Here is a 13,406-nt window from a genome sequence, read left to right on the forward strand (position 1 = left end):
GCATGAGAATGGAAGTATTGTCATTGTTTTCATGCTACTCACTCTGGAGGAAACAGCTGCTGAAAGGAGGCTGCATGTCCCTCTTGTACACTAGGTAAATCCAAACAGGAACAAGTTCTGTGCAAGGTCCCCAGTGCACAGCATTAGTAGGTTAATTGGGTATGGGTGTTGAGGACAGTCTGGAAAGAGAGGATGATAATCACAGTAAATGTCTAAGTGAACCCATCTTGTGACAATTTCATATCCTTGCAGCATCCCATAGGGTCACTGTAAACATGGGAACAAGTAGTGCTATGGGCCTCGGTCTACTCAAGCTTTCACAAAAAGAGGAACCAATTTCCAACAACACCAGAAAGAGCTGCAGGTGCCTGTACATGGATGCATCTCAAGAAAGGTTGGAACAGTTTCTTTGAGATAAGAGATAGGTAGGTGTCTGTGTGAGCTTTTGCACCTTTTACCATATTAAGTGAATATATCTATTGTTGGAGGCTCTGTCCACTGCTGAAATTTAAAAAAAAATACTCTTCCAGAGCTTTGTTTGTTATGAGCTAAATCTTCCTATGTTTTCTGGTTACATGAATGAGCATACTACTTGCCAGATAAGGAAACACAATATGCTTTTAGAGGGAAAAAAAATTAGCCTATCCTTTTATTCTTTGTGAGCTGTATTTTTCTTTAGACTTTCATAGTTTTCCCCAAATCTGACACTTGGCAAGGTACATGTTCTATGGCCACATAGCTGTTGTGAATTCAGTTTCTGCTTACAGCCCCAGTAAATCTCTGGAAATCAGCTCTCAGCTATAGGTATGTGGCATTTGGGATTCAGCCGAGTACAGACTATAAAAGGAAAATATTCCAAAGATTGTCTTATGGATTTCATTGTTCCTCCTAATTTAAAATAAAAAGATTGAAATTCCAAATGTTCATGGAAGAAAAAGAATGGCTTTTTTTCCTCTCTTCACTCACATGTCTATTGTCATTAGTAAACAAAAAACCCAAACAAACAAACAGAAAAAATCCTCCCTTCCAACATAGAGATATCAATTTATTAACACTTCAGTGGTGAACACATTATAAGGATACATATTTTTAAAGAGAAGGGCTGTTGAACCAAAAAACAAAAACAAAACACAAACAAAGAGACATTTATCATTCCCATTTATAATAAGGAAAGCAACATAGGGATGGAGGATTTGGGAAAGTCAGAAAAGAAATAAAGAGAGAAACAAGTATTAGAATATTTAACCGAGTTCAGTGAAAGCTAGGAATATGCATAAATGTATTTGCTGAATTGGAATCATGTAGGTTGAAATAGAACAATTAAACCAAAATATAGAAGAATATTTTTGGATGAAACAAACAAAAGAATTAAGAAAAACAACTCAAAGATAGCAGTATGGGGAAAACAAACACGCCAACAGGAAAAAAACAAAAAACAAAAACAAACCTTAAAATTGATCAAAGAGAAAGAATATTAAAAACCTGGCTGAGACTTTTTGTTTTGAGGTAAAAGAAGAAAGTGGCCTCTGATTATGGTATACCTTCTATAAGAACACTGACAAATAAGATTTGTGAAGAAACAGCTACACTGAATGCAAGGCCAAAACCTTGGCCCAGGTCCACTATTTTCAGCTTCAGCTTATTGCATCCCTGCTTACAGCCAGTCTTGTTCTACACAGCACACCTAGTACTATCTAGCAGTGTCCAAGCCTCTCATCAGATTAAAGCAGACAACACCAAACAAACATTTTAACTCAAACATAAAACCCTTCTTTGCTTCCTGTACCACTCCTACTTAAGCAAGCTAGTTTCCCCTAGCCTACCAAGAATTTCATCTGGATCAGTCTTACTCTAAATTGCAGGAAGTTCCATTCAACACTCAAACTACTTACCCCAACACAACTAAGAGCTGGGTTTATATGACCCTAAGCCCAGTCCCCTTCTGGTTATCTGACCCAGTTCTCTCCAGGGCCAGATACTGTTGAATCCTTCATCAGCAGCCTGACCTTATGCAGCCAATGGCTCAATTTACAAAAGGGAGCTTATACCTGGTACCCTTTGCCATCAGGCTCTTTGCAGTCTACCCCAGCTACACTCTTCTTTCCCAGTAACAAGGGTAGGGGTCCCCAGTTACAAGATGCAATTTGTAAAACACTGGAAATAGGTGTACATCCTCCTAGGTCCCCTGAAGCTGCAATAAGATATTTTCCTGAACGTAATTGACCCCATTTGTCCGTGCACAAATCCAAAAGCTAGAATGCACCTATTCATGAAAAAATGTTAGGGAGACTCTTCCCTGCAGTTTTGCAGGTCATTGGAACTACTTTGAGTGGCAGACAGTTTATGAAGCAAAGTCCTAGCTCATATTTATAAGTTTGATATGAGAGCAGAGTCCAATTCCACACCTTTCAATATCTGTCATTCTGACAGTCACCCAAGACTGCACACACCAGTTAGAAGTGTAATGGTCCTTAAGTGAAAATAGGTGTGGTCCTTCAGTGCGGTTCAGTGAACCATATGTGCACTTAGATATTCTTGCAAGCATATGAGCTGTCTTCCCAATAGGTTGATGACAGTGTGGTAAGTGGTCTCCAGGGCATCATGAAAGACAGCTGCAGTGTTACCCTGTTGAATATAGTGCAAACAGAGCATTGACTGCTGAAACTTGCAGACTACCTGACATGGATTGCATTGGTACTGCCATTTTGGGCATGCATCCTGAGAATCTCTAAAGGGGTATAATTACATGTTGCCTTCTTATCAGCATTAGGACATCTTCCAAGGAGCAAGAAAAGATAGGGAATACTTGAAAAAAAATACTGCAAGAGCCAAAAGTTCATACAGGAGACCTATTTTTTTTAGGAAAATGACCCATGTACTGGGTAAGTATAACTATATTGTAAGCAGGGGCAGATCCAGAGGGTTTCAGTGGTGCAATTGCACCACCCACCTTCCCTGCTTTAATTTCTGGTTCACCCAAACTTTTAAACCAACTACCTGAAAGTGGCAACAGCACTTCTAGTCAGGTAGCAGTGATGAAACAATTGGTTTCATGGTTTATTATACTCTACCTGATTCCTTCTAAACTCTTAATTCCACAGGTGTTAATGATCCTCTCTCCTTTGTAGTGGTCTTAATGTTTCACAAACTAAGCTAGTCTTTTTTCTGCAGTTTTATTTTTAATGTGATAAAAATATCCGTTGTGTTATATGTGATGATATACCACATCAACTGGCTGCATCAACCCCTTTTTAAAGTACTAGATCTGACCAAGGCTGTAAGTACCATAACTAAGTATCCATATATTGTGTAAGTGTGTTAGTGATTGCACTGGATCTCTCTCAGAGAAAGTAGCTGCAGAAGGAGCATAAACAATAGCTGAACAGACAGCTACATGAGTAAAATACATCTAAGACAGGACCACTGAATTAGTACTGGGACCTATTGCAGGTCAGTCCTGAATGCTTTTGGTCTGACCTCTGGAATTTCTTACTATCCACAAGCTGCCCTTAATATTTTGTTCATCAGCCCAAAGTAGCACAGCTGTTATTTCCCATTAAACTTTGCCTTCTTGTGCTAGCTCCTGGGATTTTTTTAATATATATAAAGATACTGAGATACAGCAACAACAACAATATAGTCTTTCCTTAAATAGGAATGGTTTCCTTAACTTTTGTTCATCCTGTTCAGTTGCTGCTATTAATATTATCTGAGATTTGATTTTAATGCATTGTTTATTAAATATTTATAATATATAATTTATATATAAATATACAATATAAATATAAAACATACTATTTTAAAATATTTATATATATAATATTGTATTATATATGTGCAAATTGAGCATGGCACTTAGATTACTGACACACAACTAATGAAGTCCACGCTATTGTGAAGTTTAGGCCTTCTTGATAGGCCTAAACTTCCACTTATATAGAAATATAGCCTTCTTTCTCAGTGTGCTTCCAGAACAGTCTTCTCTTCACACTCAAACTACCAATCATATTAATACATTTTGATTATTCAGTAGTTCTTCTAACCAGCTGACTACTTTAGCATCCTACTGATGCCCCTACTCATTAAAAACAGCTTAGCTGGTTTTGGAGCCAGACACATGCACTTTTCACTGCATTATGCATTGCAGAAGGTTGTGGATTATTTTGTATGACTGGAACCCTAATTCATAACAAAGAAGATTATGGTATTAAACAATGAAAAAATTTTGGTTTCATGAGGATTCAAATCCTTTAATTAATTTGCTAAAAACTATAGGATTTAAGGTTCCTGATAATCTTTTAGTGTAATTGATACTGCAGCAATTAATGCATTAATCAACATTGTTAAAAATAATAGATTCAGGGTCAGATGTTCTGCCCCATCCATGTCTATCCCACTGTTCTGATCTCAGATTGGTTGAAGCATCAGGTCTAGTTAATAACCATTTTGACAAGGGATTCTACCTGTATTTTAAGTTTGTATGACATTGTGCATGTAATAAGTTGTAGTATTATTATTTTGCTATTGTTACAATTCTTACTCTTGCACATCACTCTTTCTTACTTCCCTTCAAAGTACATTTCATGAAACAAAGCATAAAAATTCACCATTGATATAAATCAGGGATGGGTAACCTTTTGCCACTGCTCATGAACCAGCCCCTGCTGCAGGCTGTACCTCTACACTCCTCAAGTGGTCAGCAGATGCTACAAAGGGCACAGATGAAGTAGGCAATAGGACCCTGGGAGTACCTTCTCTCTGGCGCAAGCTGGAACGTGCTGCCAATTCCCTGAGCAGCCACATACCAGAGCCAGTCTCTTCATACGCTGGATCAGGCCCATGGACCATAGGTTGCTCAACCCAGCCTAAGTTTGTATTTTGGGTCAAGAAGTAATAGAATCAAGGAAGAAGCTGCCATGATTTTAATTTTTGGAAGAATAGTCATGTTGTAGGCCTATACTAGAAGTAGGCTTGGAGTGGACTATGGAGCCTTCAGCATTCTGCTGGCCATGAGACCTCTCTGAGATGAAGTTCCATTAAATAAACTATAGAGCTACAACTAAGAGAAGATGAATTGAGGCCCCCTCCCCCCCGGCCCCATTTTCTGCCCAGGGACCTGGAGAGGATGTATTAGCTACAGCCCAAGGTTCATCCCCCCCTCCTCCCACCCACCCCCCATCTCCTTACTGAACTTCCATGCTTGTCAATCTTGTAAACATAGTGAGTCCAACATTGGCTACAGTGTCCAACAAAAGCATAGTGTGTAACACCAGCTCTAATATTTAACCAATGAAATGAAACATAAGGAATGAGTAGCCAATCAGAAAGCTACATAGCAACAGGCTCAGAGGCCTGTTGCTATTACCAGCCTTTCTGCCTTCTTTGAGGTGAAAAGGGCACCTGAGTGACCTACTTAAATAAGGGTTATAGATTTCATAGACATTTGGGCTGGAAGGGACCTCAGAAGATCAGCAAGTCCAGCCCCCTGCCCCAGTGGCAGGATGTCCGCAGGGGTCATAGGATCCTAGCAAGATAAACATCTAAATGTCTCTTGAAGGTGTTCATAGGTACTTGAACCACGTCTGGTGGCAGTCTATTCCAAACCTTGGGGGCTCGGACAATAAAGTTCTTCCTTATGTCCAGCCTGAAGTGATCATACAAGAGTTTGTGACCATTCGACTTGGTCATCCCTTGGGGCACTCTGGTGAACAGATGTTCCCCCAGATCCTGGTGAGCACCCCTGATAAACTTATAGGCAGCCACCAGATCACCCCCTAAGCCTGCTCTTTTCCAGGCTTATGTAAGCAGAATACAGAATACAACTCAGAACGCAACTTAGAACAAACATGTAACCTGTGCAGAGCATTGCTTCAGAGGCCTGTGCACACATAGGAGATGTCTGTTGTGGATTATGGGAGTATTTAGGGTACAGGCTGCCAGGGGATCCTCCAGACCCCTCACAGAGTGTGAGTTAGCTATATACTGTGATGCAAACTCCGGGAAGAATTGATGATGGAGGTAGAGCACCTGGTGAAGCTGTAGAACAAAGAGAAGACACTGGAGCACAACTTAGCATAGGCTAAATTGTCCCAGAGGACAAGCTGCTATTCCCAGAATATGGAGGTTAAAAATTTTCAGAAAAAAATTGTGTAGCCATAGGAAGCACTTCTGAGGAGGATTTTCACTCGAATTCTTATTCAGTAACAGTAATGGTCTGTCTTTACCAGGCATAAGAGTGGAGACAAGTCTTCTAGAGCTCCTTTTGGATGGCCATGGAATTAGGGTCGGACATTCCCAGGGGAGTTTCAGCCTAGGCTTCATTTGAATGAATTTGGCTCATGCACCACAGGAATCCGCAAAAGTTTCTGTTTACTTGTAGTAATGTGAAGCTAATTGTGTAATCAGCATTGCCTCACATTCCAGAAACCTTGAAATGATTTGAACTGTAAATAACTTCTGGAGTTTATCTGATGTGAAATGGCATGGAGAATAATAAAATGGTTACTGTACCTGATAATCTGGAAGTTCAAAGCTATACTTGCCTACAATGAGGCCACTGTGCTTTCATGGAAAAATAATAGCCGCCCTCCTTAAGACAGACAGTTCTGTACTCTAAGAACAGATGGTACTAATGCTGAAGCCAAAAATTCTGCTGTTTCCTATTTATTAAACTGACCAGAGGTGACCATACGAATGGCAGGTGTTCTCAAGTAAACGCATCAGCTGTGATGTATGGTGTAGCTGTGCCTGATTCTCGTTTACACTAAGGACCTTTTACATTGCCAGAGAGTTCAAAGGGGCTTTAGTGTAACTGTGAATTAGGCTCCCCCTGTTTCCCCTGCCACAGCTATTTTTAAATGACTCAGGAGGTGGCAGAGGCAGATATCTAGTCTTTTTCTGAGCATGGCTATGCTTAATTCATGGATGATAGATCTATTAATGGCTATTGAACAAAATGGTTGGAGATGTTTCCTCTGGCCTCTCTAAACCTATAATGGTGGATGTTAAGGAGGGTATTGAACAGGGTATAGATCACTCTAAAGATAGTAAGGTCAGTGCTCTCCCTGTATAGCATCCACTTCTGCCACTGTCAGAGACAATACTGGGCTAGATAAACCACTGGTCTAACCCAGTGTGGGAGTTATGTTCTTAAGTTTTATTTTTCTTTGTTCTCCACTGTTCACTCCCTGGAAAAGCCTGAGAAGTGCCACCTTATACATCAATACACAGGATGCTGGTCTCTAAGTGAGTTTGTACATGTGCTCAGGGGTGGGGGGAGCGCTTTAATTAGAGCAGCTCTGAGAGCCACTCTAATTAAAGCACCCACTATGTCTTGTGTATCAGTGTCCCTGCACTTCAAAATGATGGCAGGGGTGCTTCATCTAAAGCTTATCAAACGAGCTTTAGTTAAAATGCCCCCGCCACCATTTTGAAGTGCAGGGATACTGGTACTCAAGACGTGGATTAATCGAATCTGCTCTGACGTGCTGTAATTACAGCATGCCAGAGTAGCCTCCTGGCACTTGTACAGACACCCTAAGGCTGTGTCTTCACTGCCAATTAACGTGGAATTTAGGGTTCTCATAGACCCATGTGCCCTGCTCTTCTGCAATGAGAACCCTTACACCCAAACCCTGGAAGTTGTCTTGCCTGAGACTGGAGCTCTGTTTTAGGATCTGGAGTCAAGCCTCCTTGCCTGCCCCTCCCCGCAAAGTGCATTCACTACCTCGGTGAGTGTAGTGTACTGCAAGTACAAGAAATCAACCAGGGTAATACTAGGGTTCCCTGTTCCTGACTTCTGGACATTTTACACACAGATTCTTCTCTCCACTCTGAACAGTTAGACCCAAGCCTAGAGGGAGAGACAGATAATGAACAGACTGATGCCTAGAAGGGGCAGGAAAGGAATCATTGTGTGGGGTGACTACCAGGTAAGATATCAATGGGGAGGGACTGCTTATTTGGCTCAAACTATTTGAGGATGACCCTCAGGGTCAACCTTAAATAACAGTTTGGAAATAACCTAAGAGTGGGTCAGCAGCAGATGTTATAATAGAAACTCCCTCCTTGTCTCCCTTGTATAGGTGCATAGTCCTTTAGAACTGCTTATATTCCCTCTGAAGCTGATGGCAACACTCCCATGATTTCAACTGTAGCAGGCCCACAGTTTTTGCCAGACCAGTGAGTAAGACTTTGAGCTTTTCTGTCAAATCTGCTGACCAGGTACACTATCTGTCAATAACAATTAAGGAAAATATTTGAAAGTGCTAGGGTCAACACATAAGAGAAACAGAGAATCCCACTATCTTAGTGAGGGCTCATTTGTTTAGAAATACCATGCATCTCAGGATTCAGCTTTAGATTTTGAAACAATAGTCTATTCCTGATGTTTAAGTCTCCTTTTTAGTACTGTAATATAATATTAATTTACAGAGAAAAAGGAGTCAATGAAGTTGCTGTTTCTGAAAAGAACAATTCCTTTTACTTGTGTCAGTTATTTGATATGTCTATTTTAGATGTGTCTCTGAAAGGAGAATATGGGTCTTCAGTGAGAATTTAAAACACTTGAAGTGCCCACCACCATTTGACAAGTGCAGTTATGCATACCCCATAATCACTACCCACAAATGCGGGGTTTATTTGAATGTCAGCTGAGCAATGTCACATACTGTGTTTCTTTATCTTTGTCTGCAGTTGCAGGAACATTGAGAGACACGGGAACATATGCCACAGGAATTAGAATTTAGCCCTTTGTGTCTTGACTGCTAAAGAATGGAATTTGTTAAATTGCAGAAGGTGTTTTAGATTCACTAACCAATTCTCTTTACTGTGAAGCAAAACTTTTGTTTGTTGTGAAGCAAAATCTTGTTGATTATTAAGTAAAATTGGAGTTAGTGGGCTCCATTATAAATGGGAGTGAGCTTTCTCTGGGATACACTCCGGGATGCTGAGAAAATCAGTATGACTGGGGAAATTAAAAGTTAAAGGACTCATGTGCTGGTCTAAACCAGGGGTCAGCAACATATGGCCACATTAAAGTTGCTGTAATGGGTGAGCAATATTGATATAGATTCAGGTAGAGTTTCTGAAGCCTTGTCTGCTTTGAAGGAAAAGTATCAGTTTTGGCAGATTTTGCCATCCTTTGCATACTTGTTAGCTTTTCCAGTTTTGAAAAGGAAAATAATAATTGTGCATGATCCAGACTTCCAGTTAGCTGCTTTTAATTAACCACACATTGGGTCCTTCCCATACAGATCAGAATCCAAGAAATCAAATTTGATGTAATCATTTTGATGCTTAAAGCCTTGCTTTGTTTTATTCAAAAAAACAAACAACTGTTTTCTTTTATCTCAGCAATTTGCTGTGTTCAATAAAGTCCTCACATTTGGAATTGAAGAAGGTGGTCCCCAAATGAGTCATCCAAAAACTGGCCATTCTCCTTACACACAAGCTGCAGGAGCAAGAAAAAGAAATGGCCTGCAATTCATTTTCTGTGATCTTCTAAGAATTAAGGCAAAAGATAATCACTGTGCTCCCAAAATATTTTTTCATTCAATAATAAAAAGCCTGGGTGAAGTTTTACAAAAAATGGGACACAAATCTTTTATTTGTGTAAATTAGGGTCACTTCACTGACTTCAGTAGAATCACAATAAGTTACAGCAGATGAGCATTCAGGCCCCTAAATTCGTATCTATAGTATCTGAGTGAGTATACCGACATTCTAAAGTGGTCTGAGCAACCACCACTGTGGTTTGGCCTTTTCATGATAAGAAAACAACACTTTATGCTACTCCTGCCTCACCAGATAATTGTTTAATGACATGTCTGTGGTGGAACTTGTTACTTCAAAACTTGCTTATTTTATAGTTTTAACAAGACTTATACTCCTTCACAATGCTGATGACTTAAAATGGTCAACACACAGAACTCATCTGTAAGTGAAAGAGCTTTTGGGGTTTAAGACAATAGCCTCCTACACCAGACGAGAATACCCTGAGATTTGGAAGAAGAGGAAAAGTAATCTCCTTAGAGTCGGATTGTGCAACACAGTAACTGAAATGGGACATAAAAGAAACTTGGTTCCTGATCAGGAATGTTTGGCACCTTGCAACATCAGGTCCTTTGTTTTAATTTCTAATGTGACTCAACCAGGTCAGCTGTAGCCTGTGCTAAATATTAACAACATTCCACTTTTTGAAATGCCCCATTTGCTCTGTATCAAAACAAAAGAAAATATTTACTGACAATGATTTACCTAAAGTATCCAGACAGCTTTCTCTTTTTACTTTAATATTCAAAATATGTCAGGTGGCACAAGAGGTTTTCCTCAAAGGTTTGCCATGGTTTATGCTACTGGCAGCTAGTAAACTATTGAAATCAGCTAGCTCGTCTCAAACAAAAAATGGTATGATTCTCAAGGGGAAACATGCTTCAGTTTAAGTAGTTTAATTTACATGGATGAGAAGCTTCTTGACGTGCCTATTAGGGAATAATTTCACTGCATTCTTCCTTCCTGTACCAGTCATCTTTTGTAGAGCACAACATACTGTTTGCAGAATATTATGACTATGACTACTTTGATCATGACATTGAGCTGCCCTTTTTTTTTCCTTTCCAGTTCCAGTCCCATGCAATGGAATCCTTGCATTTACTGCAGCCTGACTGAAGATTATACAAACATATTGGCCATGTTTGGGACTCTCAGCTCACTTACAATAGTTTTCACCAGTGCAGCTCTGTGGAATTTAGCAGTCCCTGGTACTTTTGAGAACCGTGTAAAGTAGAGGTAATGAAGATTAGATAACTTATTTTAATCCAGGCTGTTCTTGTCTGAACTAAGGAAAAATTCCTATTCAGCACCATAATATGTTAAACCTTTTAGATAACAAGAGGCATTTTACTAGTATAAGCAAATTCTCTTACAAGGCGAAACACAAAAAATATTCAAGTTTTATTATGTGTATGAGAATGTATTTTCTTTTGTAGATTCAGATAAATTCATAAAGAAGTGATCTGGAATCTTTAGGGTCCTTGATTCTTCTTTCTAGTTTGTATAATGAATTTAGCTGATTTATAGGGGTGGAAGACTACTGAAAGTGAAGGGAGAATAGGATCCTGTCTTTCTGTCTGTCTGTCTGTCTATCTATATGAACAAATACAATTTCATTCTGCCTTTAAGTACAGTTCAGTCAAGCTTTCACCTGCTTTTCTACCCTTGTTATAACAATAATCTTCATATTTGCAGTAGTGAAATACCATACATTCCCATGGACAAAACCGGAGCTTAAAAAAAGCTCAAAAAAGATTTTGAACAGTTCACATGTCGTACAAGCATGTAGAGGCTCATATTGCAGTGGGAGACAGAGATCAAATATTCCTGGAGCTCTGTACATAAGTATGCACTAAATCTGCATGTGATTCTTGAGGAATATAGGTGCAATGCTGTACACAAACAAAGGAATAAGAGAAAGTTTTGAGAAAAGTTCTTTACTAGTACTTAGGAAATGCAAAAATAAACAAAGAAAGAGAATGTGCAAATTTCCAAAGATACTTCAGATATCCAGGTTGTTCATAGATACTTCAGTTATAGGAAGAAAAACATGGTTTATTTTTGTTTTTAAATGAAACTTAAGTGATTCACAACATAAATAATGTGCAAAACCCAAGAAGACAACTGGAATAGATGTGGATAATGCCATTATGTGATTATCCTGAGATGTGACATTGTAAAGAAGAAATATTATTTTAAAACAGTGTCTTCAGCATAATTAAATATGTTTGGGTATACCGCAGACAGAAGTAGACCTCTCCACGTACACGTACATACATGCACGTGCACATGTGTGCATGCACACACACACACACACACACACACACTTCATATCCTTAGTGAACCTCAGCGTGTTCTGTCCCTACAGAAATTCCCCAGAAAGATGTCCTCAGTATCAAGGAAAAATACATAAGTGAAATTTTGTCATATTGAAGTCAATGCCAAATGTGACATTGGCTTCAGTCAAGCCAGGATTTTACTCCAGGAGAAGCCTTTCATATGGGATTTAGTCCTGCTGCAAACATAGTACAGGTGAAACTCTGCACCTAGGTATACCTCTGACTTCCACGGGCTCCATTTTGGTGTAGGAATGTTTCCAAAAGCTAGTCATTGTTGAAATGGGACTAGAGTTTTCTCCAAATTATTCTCAACTTGTCATAGTTCTCATGTGGTTGGTCTAAAGGCACCAGTTCTACTTCCAATCCTTGTGGATTCTAGAAGATCTGCAGAAGGCTAGGTTCACAGTGACATGTAGATCTCCAGGCTGGCCCTAAGGCCACTGGAGTTCCTTTTTACTACAGGTTGTTCAGTCATGTGGGGCTGAGCTGTCAAGCATTCCTAAGACAGTAGCTAATCTCCTTTGTAAGCAGGTGTTCCATGATTCAGAAAGAAGCCTTCCAAATATTAATGTTCCCATGCCGTGCATTAATTGCACTCCATTTCTCATGAAGCCCAGGGGGTTAGAAGATTATAGCGTACTTTTCCATAGAATACTTGAGTGTAAAGATATTTTCTCCCAAACATATATTCCCTGAAGTTATTTTGAAGATCTGGAGAGAACTGTAATATAATTGATAGAGACAGCAGTGTAAAATTATAGTCTGCACATAACTCAAACTAGCCAAGGCAGGGATTATGTTTATTACCGATAAGGCTTCAAAATTACATCATTACACTTTCAGAGTTGCAAGATACATCAAGGTCAACTATTACAATGAGGCTAATATTTCAAAGTGCAATGTTTTCTCTGGGAATTACTTAGCTCATTTTGTTAGCAACATTATACTTTAATAACATACACTGCCCTCTACACACGCAGGTAAATGCTAGGCATGTGCGAAGCAGCTAGTATTCACTTCAGATTCGTCCAATTCAGGAGACAGTGATTCGATTCAGTGATTTGAATCACTGTCCTGAATCGATTCATCCAAATCTGATTCAGAGATTCAGCTCCTGCCAAATCTCTGAATCTCCAAATCAGCCAGGCCCATCCCCCACCCACTCTCCCAGTGCAGCAATGGCTGCCCTGCCCATCCCAGCTCCCAGCATTTGGGGAAAAAAAGCCCCAACTCACAGGATGCTGCCAGGCAGGGGGCAATCCCTGCTGCCCCCCAGTTCCCCCACTGTGTGGGGGGCTCTGCATGAGCCCCCTGCCCCCCCCACTGTTCCAACCCTGCCATGGCTGCCCCACTCACTGCAGCTCCAGCCCTTTAAGAAAAAAAAATGAGAAAAACCCTGCACTCATGGGTTCCTGCCCAGTGGGAGGCTATCCCCACTGTCCCCCACTGCCCCATGCCCCATGCTCCATGGGTGGCTCTTCCAGGAGCCACCTGAAGCCCTGAGGCTGCTGCAGG

At 40.1% G+C, this 13,406-nt stretch overlaps 1 long non-coding RNA gene across 1 annotated transcript; it reads left to right on the plus strand.

The window, feature by feature from the left end:
- Positions 1-257: 257 nt before the first annotated feature.
- LOC102377983 lies at positions 258-10,929 on the plus strand. The gene is made up of 4 exons (XR_324246.1): positions 258-425; positions 7,818-7,931; positions 8,085-8,181; positions 10,621-10,929. It is a non-coding gene; the product is annotated as an uncharacterized LOC102377983 (long non-coding RNA).
- Positions 10,930-13,406: the final 2,477 nt, after the last annotated feature.

The sequence above is a fragment of the Alligator sinensis genome, unplaced genomic scaffold, assembly GCF_000455745.1.
Source record: "Alligator sinensis unplaced genomic scaffold, ASM45574v1 scaffold1131_1, whole genome shotgun sequence".
Lineage (NCBI taxonomy): Eukaryota > Metazoa > Chordata > Crocodylia > Alligatoridae > Alligator > Alligator sinensis.